The 11502-nt window shown below is 35.3% G+C and overlaps 1 long non-coding RNA gene across 2 annotated transcripts; it reads right to left on the reverse strand.

Moving 5' to 3' along the window:
• Positions 1–2687: 2687 nt before the first annotated feature.
• On the reverse strand, positions 2688–6531 carry LOC118762969. Of its 2 annotated transcripts, XR_004998723.1 has the most exons (3): positions 6519–6531; positions 3062–3471; positions 2688–2881 (listed from the first exon to the last, which is right to left on the reverse strand). It is a non-coding gene; the product is annotated as an uncharacterized LOC118762969 (long non-coding RNA). The 2 variants fall into 2 exon arrangements; XR_004998722.1 differs by lacking the exon at positions 6519–6531 and having other exon boundaries at positions 3062–3483.
• Between the last annotated feature and the right edge of the window lie 4971 nt (positions 6532–11502).

Consider the following 11502-nt stretch of genomic DNA (forward strand, 5'->3'; position numbering starts at 1 on the left):
CTGTTACAAAGACACCATTAAGGGCTTTTATGGACAACGTAACTATATTATCGGAGAGTAGAGAAGCAGCAGAGGGAACGTTAGAGCAGTGGACGAACTGATAGGATGGGCAAGGACAAAATTCAAAGCCAAAAAATCTTGAAGTGTGGCTTTTGTGAAAGAAAGGCAAGAAGTGAAATTCAGGATAGGAGGTGAAGACATACAAACGGTGAAAGAACAACCAGTAAAGAGTCTCAGCAGATGGTATCTTTTACTTGTTTCAGCACCACCTTTAATCGAGCAACTCGACCCTGGGAGTTATTCTTTTTGTAAGCCCAGTACTTATTCTATCGGTCTCTTTTGCCGAACCGCTAAGTAATGGGGACATAAACACACCAGCATCGGTTGTCAAGCAATGCTAGGGGGACAAACACAGACGCACAAACAAACACACATATATATATATACATATATACGACAGGCTTCTTTCAGTTTCCGTCTACCAAATCCACTCACAAGGCATTGGTCGGCCCGGGGCTATAGCAGAAGACACTTGCCCAGGATGCCACGCAGTGGGACTGAACCCAGAACCATGTGGTTGGTTAGCAAGCTACTTACCACACAGCCAGATTTATTAAATGATAAGAAGCAAGGGAAAGAAACACACGAGTTAGTAGAACAAGGATTAAAGGCAATTGACAGAACAACGCTGCCGGGAAAATTCAAATGTTGGATACTGCAATTTAGGCTGTACCCAAGAACAATGTGGCCATTGCAAATGTACGAAATAGCCTTGATTTAGAGTAGAATGGATGGAACAAAGATGCAGTGTGTTTATCAGAAAATGGCTTGGTCTGCCAAAACCACTGAATACAACTGCACCATATGGAAAACCCGTGCTGCAACTAACAATAACATCAATCGCCGAAAAATATAAGGCAGGAAAGGCAAGGAGTTATGATGCTAAGGTATTCAAAAGATCAGAGCATCCGGGAAAACCCTCCAAAGGTACAAACAGGGAAGAAATGGAAAGCAGAAGAGGCAGAAAACCAAGGCATGCAGATATAGTCGGAGCGATGCAAGAAGCAAGAACCGGCCTAGGGTTACAAAATTTCAGGCCATTTTGCAAGAGCAGTGTAAAAGAGATGAAAGAGGCAGTGGTATACGAAGTGAGAAAGGAGGAAGAAGAAAGGCGAAATGTACATTTGGTGCAATGCAGTCAACAGGGACAGTGCCTGAGATGGGAGGAATATGTGATCAACCGCAGAATATCATGGAAGGAACTTTGGGCTTGGGAACAAGCAAGAACATCCTTCCTGATCAAGTCTACCTTTGATGTTCTACCCTCACCGGTGAACTTAGTCCGGTGGAACATAAAAACAACCGATGAGTGTAGATGCGGAGAGAAAGCGACGGTTAGACATGTTCTGTCAAGTTGCAGACTAGCACTAGAAAGATATACATGGTGGCATAAAGAAGTCCTCGGTGTCATAAGCGCAGCACTCAAGGAGAAGATCAAGAGGTACAATAGGGGAGAGTACCCAAAAGTAGAAAAGAGCAGGAAAGTATACTTCCAGAAGGAGGGAAAAGGATATAAAACCAGGCCTACAAGTTAAGTATACGAGATAGATGAAAGATGGAAAGGATACTGGGAGGTGGCCACTGACTTGGAAAGACAAGTAATATTTCCACTAATAAAAACAACAAAAAGACCGGATTTAGTCCTATGGAACAGAGACCGGAGAATAGGAATTTTACTAGGACTGACAGTACCTTGGGAAGAGAACATCGACAATGCAGAGGAATGAAAGGAGAAGAGGTACAAAAAGCTAATCGGAGAATGCAGAGAACAGGAATGGAATGTCGAATATCATCACCTGGCAGTGGAGGCTAGAAGCTTCATTGAAAGGAAAATGACAACACTTTTCAAAAGAAGATTTGTTTTTTCTAGCTCCGAGCTGCGAAAACTAATAAGGAGAGTACAGGAGGTGGTCGAAAAAGCCAGCTTCTGTATATGGCTGAAGCGGGAAGACCGAAAATGGCTTGAAAGTCATAACATGCCAGCGGGAAATAACATTCATTAGGTGAGACAAGCTGACACTGAATCAGCCTCGCTGACTGACAGGTGACGGTCATTTAGAGAATGCGTGGGCTAAAACTACGCGCCTTCACTAGTCAGTTAAGGTGAGACAGTGTCACGTGACAACTTGCTGGGGCTGCCTGCTGGAGCCTAGCGGCAGGTATTTAAAGGGAAAAGTTTGACAAGTCAGTCAGTCACTGGCTGACACTCGCTGACGATACATCGAAGAGGCCAAGGAACAGAAGAAAGAAGAAATGCACCCAACACCAGAGCTGAAGATACCTCCAAAAGAGGGGGCCCCACCACATCAAAATGGTAGAGGAGTAGGGGCCGAAACCGAACGTGGTTCCTCCTGATGATGTCTTGAGCTAACTGGATCCTATAAAGGAGCTGTTGTGGTAGCAGACCATGAAACATGGTTGTGATTCCTGTGTCTATGTTTAATTAGTGTGTGTGTGTGGGGGGTGCCTGTAATATTTGTATCTCTTGTTTATACACGTTCGTGTAATTTGTTTGTTTATTTTGTTCATGTGTTTACACCTACTTATTATTATTATTATTATTATTATTATTATTATTATTATTATTTTGGTTGTATTTCGTTAAATTAATTAAAAAAAATTTTTTCTGTTAATGTATATAGTTATTTACTTCCATTTGTTTATTTATCTGTGTATTTTATTATGTTTTTAGTTTTGTTTATATTGTTATCAGTTTATGGGGATCTTATTCTGTCATATGCTGTGGTGTGTTGGGGGTGTGTGCCAGTGTTCCATTCCAGTTTCCTATTCAGGCTAAATTTATCTTCTATTATGTGTGTAGCTTCTGTCTATCTATCTATCCGCTCAGTTGAAGTCGACTCTCGGTTACTCGTTGGATCAGTGTCCTCCAGTTCAGTTCTATACTGGGCCACTTCTTTCACACTGGCTATGTCCATTCCGGTATCACTCTTGATGGTGTCAAGCCAGCGGGTTCTTGGTCGGCCTCTTCCTCTCTTGCCACTGACCATTCTGTAATTTGTCTAATTGTTGCATCTGTTCTATGTGTGGACAAGATTTTAACTTCTATGTTGTTGAGTGAGCCCCCGTGTTCCTGCTTGGCATACTAGTACAGAACCGATGAGCTCTTTTCTTCCTTAAGTTCTCTCCAATGTACATTTACCTGCTCTCCTATGCTCTGTGCCATTTCCCCTACGTACATCATTGTCTTGTTACTGTCCCTCTGTACATCTTATACTATAGACTACATTTCTGGCTTTACAATTTGTTTGTGGGATAAATCTACACACAGTACAGTTCCTATCTGTACAGGGGGTTCTACTAAAAGGGTAGGTTCTACTGATTTGGGATTTGATAGGGTTTCCTGGCCTTTCAGCAACCTTAATCCTTAGCTTAAGTTTGTCTAGGGCCCTTCTAAAGCGGTACACCAGTTTGCCTCTAGGGGTGGTGTTGACGAACATAACACTCTGGAATTAACACCAAATATATAGTGCATGTGTTTTTATTGGCTAAACTGGCAAAATGACCATTCCTAAATACAACATCTGTTTCAACACATGATTTCACATCAAGAATCTTGCAAAACAAATATATAAACGTATATATATATATATATATATATATATATATATTATATATATATATATATATATATATGGAGAGGAAGAGAGAGATGAAAAGTAGTTAGGAGGCCATGCAAATCAAAAATTAAAATTAAAAATGTAAATAAAGTTGGAAAAGGCACGGAAGTATATTTTAGAGAATGGTTAATAAAATATAACCAGTTTCAAAGTATCCATCTTATCAAATATTAGAAATATTAGAGAGACTAAAGCAAAATTTCATCAAGAACTCAAATATGGGTACAAGCTGTTAAACCCCATAGAAAATGTTTTTCCTCTCTGACTTCCCCCAAAATTGTGTCAGGCATTCCTTAAGCCTTCTGTCCCACCATACCATGAAGAGGTTGGCCACATCACCGGTTATACTAGCGATACAAACTAAAAACATAATAAAATACACAGATAAATAAACAAATGGAAGTTAATAACTATATACATTAACAAAAAAAAAATTTTTTTTTTAATTATTTAACTAAATACAACCAAAGAAAAACAAATAATAATAAGTAGGTGTAAACACATGAACAAAATAAACAAACAAATTACACGAACGTGTATAAACAGGAGATACAAATATTACAGGCACTTCCCCCACACACACGCACACACTAATTAAACATAGAGGTATACGCATGCGCAAATAAAGACACATACAATAGGAATACAAAATACAAAATGGCTGACCGTTAGTAAGGAGAGACACACAAATAAGAAATAAGAAAGCAAAGGACCACTGATGCGGTCACAGAAGTGTGACGAAAGAACTCTGGCCGAAATAAGATTACGATTAATGTAAAATATAAATAAAGCTGAATCAAATTAACACCAAATATATAGTGCATGTGTTTTTATTGGTTAAACTGGCAAAATGACCATTCCTAAATACAACATCTGTTTCAATACACGATTTCACATCAAGAATCTTGCAAGACAAATATATAAACGTATATATATATATATATATATGGAGAGGAAGAGAGAGATGAAAAGTGGTTAAGAGGCCATGCAAATCAAAAATTATAATTAAAAATGTAAATAAAGTTGGAAAAGGCACAGAAGTATATTTTACAGAATGGTTAATAAAATATAACCAGTTTCAATGTATCCATCTTATCAAATATTAGAAATATTAGAGAGACTAAAGCAAAATTTCATCAAGAACTCAAATATGGGTACAAGCTGTTAAACCCCATAGAAAATGTTTTTTCTCTCTGACTCCCCCCAAAATTGTTTCTAATATTTGATAAGATTGATACATTGAAACCAGTTACATTTTATTAAATGTTCTCTAAAATATACTTCTGTGCATTTTCCAACTCTATTTACTTTTTTTTAACTATGTATAAATTTGGCAACAGGTTTACATTGCAAAAGGAATAATGGAAGATAAGATCAGAGGCATGAGGTGTTCAGGATTGCAAAGCAGTGTATCAGAGAGAATAGAGATGTGGTAGTTGAGATATGTGTGCAAATAGATAATGGTATGCTTGCTCTTAGTGACTCAGAGAAGAAAGATGTGTGAAGATGCCATTATAAAAGTTGATCATGATATGCTGATACATGTCTGGGAGGAATTCTCTTAGATGTCTTGCAAACAACTTGCACATGCAAGTGCTACCAGTCAAAAACTCCGCATACCAGAAGCCAGCAAGTGTATGGGGTCATCCGGAGAGAATGTGCACCGTTTCGGGGCCTACTTCTTGATAGCATCAACACGCACCGCCCTCCCCCCCACTCACTAACATGAGGCCCTGCTTGCTAGATCAGCTGGTTATCAAATGAAGCTCAATATTCTTCTAGCCATCGCTCATCATCTCTTTTTAACCAAATCCAGTGGCTAGCCTTCTCCACTGTAGTTTGGATATCGGTCATGGTGGTATTGACATTACTATGAGTTAGGCCTAACAATAACAACAGGTGTCTCACACTGTGTCCAACGAACCCTCTACATACGACTTCGATTGGATTATCACATTGATGTTGCCCGTGCTGCAGGTGGTGGCCATATTAAACACTTGTAAGACAGGAAATAAAGTTGATTGTAAGTAAATACTTGTGACTTAGCTGCAGTTTTCTATTGCTTTTCCTTAATAAAATAATGCGTAATGAAATTGGTTCATTCTTTTTGAATAACCCTGTATATATATATATATATATATATATATATATATATATATATATATATACAAATTGAGATAGGTGTTGTAAGTGCAACCCTCCATGGGATAACATATATCCAATATACTGCTAGTAAAGCACCCAACAAAGTTAATACATAAATGTTAAGAATTGCGATGCAATTAATTCATTTACTGTATTATATGGGCAAAGGTAAAATGTTTTACCACAAATTAATAATACAAAATAAGAAAATGGAGAAACACATCTTAATCAATGATCAACTACAAGATAATACTCAATCAAATAATTTATTAAACCACTACATATGAACATTAAGGTCAAACATAATAATATAGAACAAAACAATGTACATGAAAGAGTAATATGATACAATAATTACAGTATGCATAAGTCAATATAAATAAATACAAATATAAATATAAACTACATCTTACAGATGTTTCGGCCATGCAGATATGGGTGTCTCATTATGCTCATATTAGCCATGTCTGATAGGTCAATATGAAGTTATAAATGAGGCACTTACAAAAATATCCCAAAGCCTCTTCAGAGATTATGAAATACAAACTAAATTAAATATGAATATCAGAGGAGGTACACCCATACAAGAGTGGGTACATACCCATAATATATAATATACACATACATATAAGTGCATATACCCATACTCCTATACATATATATATATACATATACATAATAATAATATAAATCAATATACATACATATGTTCTATATTCAATGTTACAGTTGGTCAACATAATATTATGATATTACAATATAGAAAACATACACATATCCATATTCAAATGCAGATATACAAAGTCAAGAGTTCATTATATTAACCCTTTCGTTACTATATTTCTGACCAAAATATACCCCTCATGAGTTTCAATTAAATTCTAAAATAATCATGAATTTAGGCTTGTTTCATTAAATAACTGTAACTTTTTTACTTATCAACATAGTAATGTGATATTTGGAACATAATTAAAGAAAGGGGTCTTAATCAATTCTGTTGCATAACTTTTGTCTCATAGTGACTTTAATTACAGGTAAATCCAGGTAAATTGAGCAAAAGGTAAAAATATTAAAATTTTAAATTGAGCAAAAGGTAAAAATATTAAAATTTTGTTTAAACATCACCATAGAAAATGAATCATCAGCTGGGTATGCAACAAAATTTTGATAAAGAAGAATTGTGCACATCACTAGATCATCAGTTGAATTTAATGCACAACAGGTGTACCATAAAGGTGGAATAAAGTGAAATACTGGAATCCACCGCAAGTTTGACCGAACTAAAGAAATTGGTCAAAAAATAATATACGGCCCTGGTTATGGTATGGAAGTGATAAATTCCAGACCACATTGTTCCCTAGGCCATGCTGACTAACATTATTTTCCCTGTATAAAAACTAAACCCACGCAGTACCCAGTATTTACTTCACAAATTTTCCAAAATTTGATCCCCCATTTTGTGTTTGTTTACAATCTGCGTAAATTTGTTTCCGCATTGATCGCTTCAAACAATAACTTCCAGACCACATCGTACCCTAAGCCATGCTGACTAACATTAGTTTCCCTGTATAAAAACTAAATCCACACAGTACCCAATAGTTGCTTCACAAATTTTCCAAACTTTGATCCCCGATTTTGTGTTTGTTTACATTCTGCGTAACAGTTTGCTTCCACACAAGCATACTGAAAAAAATAAAAGTCTAATGGTTTCGCTTCCTAAGAAAGACTATATATAAACTCTATCACCTCAGAAAAATCTCTCTCTATATAAACGGCAGTTTGTCTGTGCGTGTTTCTGTGTGTCTGTTTGCTTGTACCCTCACCCTGACCACGGCTTTCAACCGATTCTGATGAAACTTGACACACACATAGCCCAATGTCATAATTCAAAACTAACGCAGCGAAAATTTTGAAAAGTTCCCCCAGTTCTGAAAAAAATCGATAAATTCGACATGGGGTCGAGAATCAGAAACACAAACCGCAAACTGTCTAGGGGACGCAACTCCACCTTTTTTAACTAAAAAAAAATTTACCATCATTTTTTTCCATTTTTTTGCTATTTTTTGGCTATAACTCTCTAAAAATGCTTTATAGTTATTTCCCTTACAAACCTGAGCAACGCCGGGTGATACTGCTAGTTGCTAATAAAAACATTTTTAAAGCTTTTACTTCATTCCGATGTAAAATCGTCTTTGCTGTCACCATCGCCGATTTGTTTCTTCGGAATCGCTGCTTTCGGTTAATGGATAAAAAATATCTTATTCATTATTTTGTACACCACATTCATTCTTTTTCTCGATATCTCCCTATTTTCCGTTGAAAAAGCTTTAAATTCGGAATCAATGCTTGATAGCACGACACTCCTATCCATTTTCAAAGTTGAAGAAAAATCGATGTCGAAAAAAATGTGGAAAAAAATCTCCCAAAATTCAGGGAATTAAAATTACACGTCGATCGTTGTACAAAACTGTAGATGAACTGTGTACGAAGTATAATCACATGTTTTCACGAATGTAGTAACGAGATTTACTCTGATATTCTCATTTAAATATGAATAGGTAATTACGGGCAGGTTTGGGCGGCTTGGTCACATGAACCAAAACTTTTTTCGGGCGGCTTTGGACGGTTTGGTAACGAAAGGGTTAAGTTACAAAATGCCATTAATATTACCATCATTACTATTATTATTGCCACTATTGCTACTAATATCATTATTATTATTATTAATAACATTAATACCAGCAAAACAATATATGCATCACGCGGTTAGCAACATAATAGCAAAAACAACAACAATAATAATACTACAGTACCATGCAAAGCATTAAAGATCGGCATATACATATAAAATGAAAAATGAAAAACATTGGTTTACATGATATTAATTTCCACAAATGTACAAAAATATATGTGAGTGCAGGCCATAATTTTGTCTGTGATATGTGTAAAGTATTACGTTCAGAAATAGTTAAAAATCGAATGCTAAATGTGATTGGCCGGTACATTTAAATTTCAATTGTCTTCGTTACGGTTGGTTTGTTAAGAAATACTTAGATACGTACACATGTAAACGTACGCTTACACATATATACATGGATAAATCACAATACAGGAGATACTAGCTTACATACACACATATATGTTTACATACATAACTACTCATATATATCCATAAAAATACATACATGCAAGCACACAGACACCCATACCCAGTCGATGTACATTATTAGCATAAGATACATAATTAAAATAACACCGTATATTTCATAAACAATTTATCATGCTATTGAAACTTCCAGATAGCCACAATTTCGACTGTGTTCCCATTCAAACTTTCACTAATAAACAAGCACAGGCATGGGAAAACTACACCAACATATATACACACACGCACACATCCATAAACATATATACATTCGCATGCACTGCATCCGCAAACATTTGCATATACATATATACACACTTATATATGTATTCATATGTATAAGAAAAACATATATCCACCCATGAATATACATATATTCAGGCGCAGGAGTGGCTGTGAGGTAAGTAGCTTGCTAACCAACCACATGGTTCCGGGTTCAGTCCCACTGCGTGGCATCTTCGGCAAGTGTCTTCTGCTATAGCCCCGGGCCGACCAATGCCTTGTGAGTGGATTTGGTAGACGGAAACTGAAAGAAGCCTGTCGTATATATGTATATATATATATGTATGTGTGAGTGAGTTTGTGTGTCTGTGTTTGTCCCCCTAGCATTGCTTGACAACTGATGCTGGTGTGTTTACGTCCCCGTCACTTAGCGGTTCGGCAAAAGAGACTGATAGAATAAGTACTGGGCTTACAAAGAATAAGTCCTGGGGTCGATTTGCTCGACTAAAGGCGGTGCTCCAGCATGGCCGCAGTCAAATGACTGAAACAATTAAAAGAGTAAAAGAGTATATATATAAAAATACACATACACATACATAAAGATATGAACACATGTCGACATATCCACATATACTTACGAAATTACAGAAATACATGTCTGGCCACCAAAGGACATATAGATACATAAACAATATGTTAACAGAAGTTATTAATGAATATAAAACTTAAGATATAAATTAATTATAAATTAATAAGTGCCATTACTTAAAATAAAAAATAAAAATAAAAAAAATAAATAAAAAATAAAAAATAAATAAATAATGAATAAAAAATAAAATTAAATAAAATAAAGTAATGATAATAGTAATAATAAAGAAGGAGAAAAATAAAAAATAATAAATAATAAAAAATAAAAAATTTTTTTAAATAGAAAAAAAAAATATATATATATATAAATAAATAGATAAATAAAATAAAATTAAGATGAATACAAAGAGAACTTAATATATAAGCCTGCCAAACAAATATATGGGAAAGCTTACAAGGAAGATATATATACAATCACATATATCCACATACGTATACACAAGCATGCGTAGACTAATACATATACATACTGACAAATACATACACATACACTCAAAATATAAGTAAATATACATATACATGTTCATCCAAAAATAAACAACGTTTACTAAATATAGACCCATACTCGTTATATATTAGTATAACAAAGTCCCAAACCAGCGCCCTAAGATATGATACGCATATACGCCCGACATCAGTGGAAAACTCCATGAAGATCAGATATACCACATATGTTTCAATATATTTTCAAGCCGAGACAAAAATAATCAATACAGAACACATATATAGAGATACAAAATTATAAATTATAATGTCCAAGAGCACAATCCTATATAGAGGAATGTTAAAAAATTACTGGTAGAAAAACTTGGTGCTATTTAAATCTAGAGAAAGTATACATATACTACCAGAGATACCTGGCATTGCCCGTGTTACATACAATTGAAGAATTAGACTTTTCTGTTATATTTTTTGTAATGAACTGGAATATCTAGTTTCAAGTTTCATCAAAATTGCAGATGAGGGTTATTTCCCTCTTTACATACACTAAAAAATTTGTTATCATGCCACATGTATTCCATACTACTAATTTTTATGCACATATTCCAAAATTCCAGTCTAATTGAACCTGTTAAAAAGATTTTGCTCCTGAAAAAAGGAAGGTCATGGAGCTCTAAAATGTTGGGGGTGGGCAGAGAAGTTGAATTGTTGAGAATCTTTTTAACTTGGGTCTTATATGTATTATTTGAATTTCTTTGAAATAGGAAATATATATTCACTGGGTTTGTAAAAGAGAGTAAAGCTACAGGAAACCAAAACAAGAATGATCACAATAAGCAGTCAGTTACCCTACCCTAATTGTTACCACTCCCAATGTAGGATTCCTCACCATCCAGGTGACAGGCACAGCTGTAAGATGCATTATGAATCTATAGCAATTGGAAGGGCGTGACTCAACTGAAATAAACATTAACAACTGTGTGAAGTGAGGGCTAAGGAGAAATGAAAGTGTCACCTCTGGAGTTTGCAAATGACCACTATACTGATATGTAACTGAACAGAATATATTTTTTCAATCTATAAATGTCTTTGAATAACCAGTTACTCATCTGGGAAGGCCTTGAAATCTATGTTACCATCTGGGGACTATGTGTGACCCAGTGATGATAAAAAGACTGAAAGGAGGTCTGCAATCAAATGACT

Source organism: Octopus sinensis, linkage group LG1, assembly GCF_006345805.1.
Source record: "Octopus sinensis linkage group LG1, ASM634580v1, whole genome shotgun sequence".
NCBI classification, from domain to species: domain Eukaryota; kingdom Metazoa; phylum Mollusca; class Cephalopoda; order Octopoda; family Octopodidae; genus Octopus; species Octopus sinensis.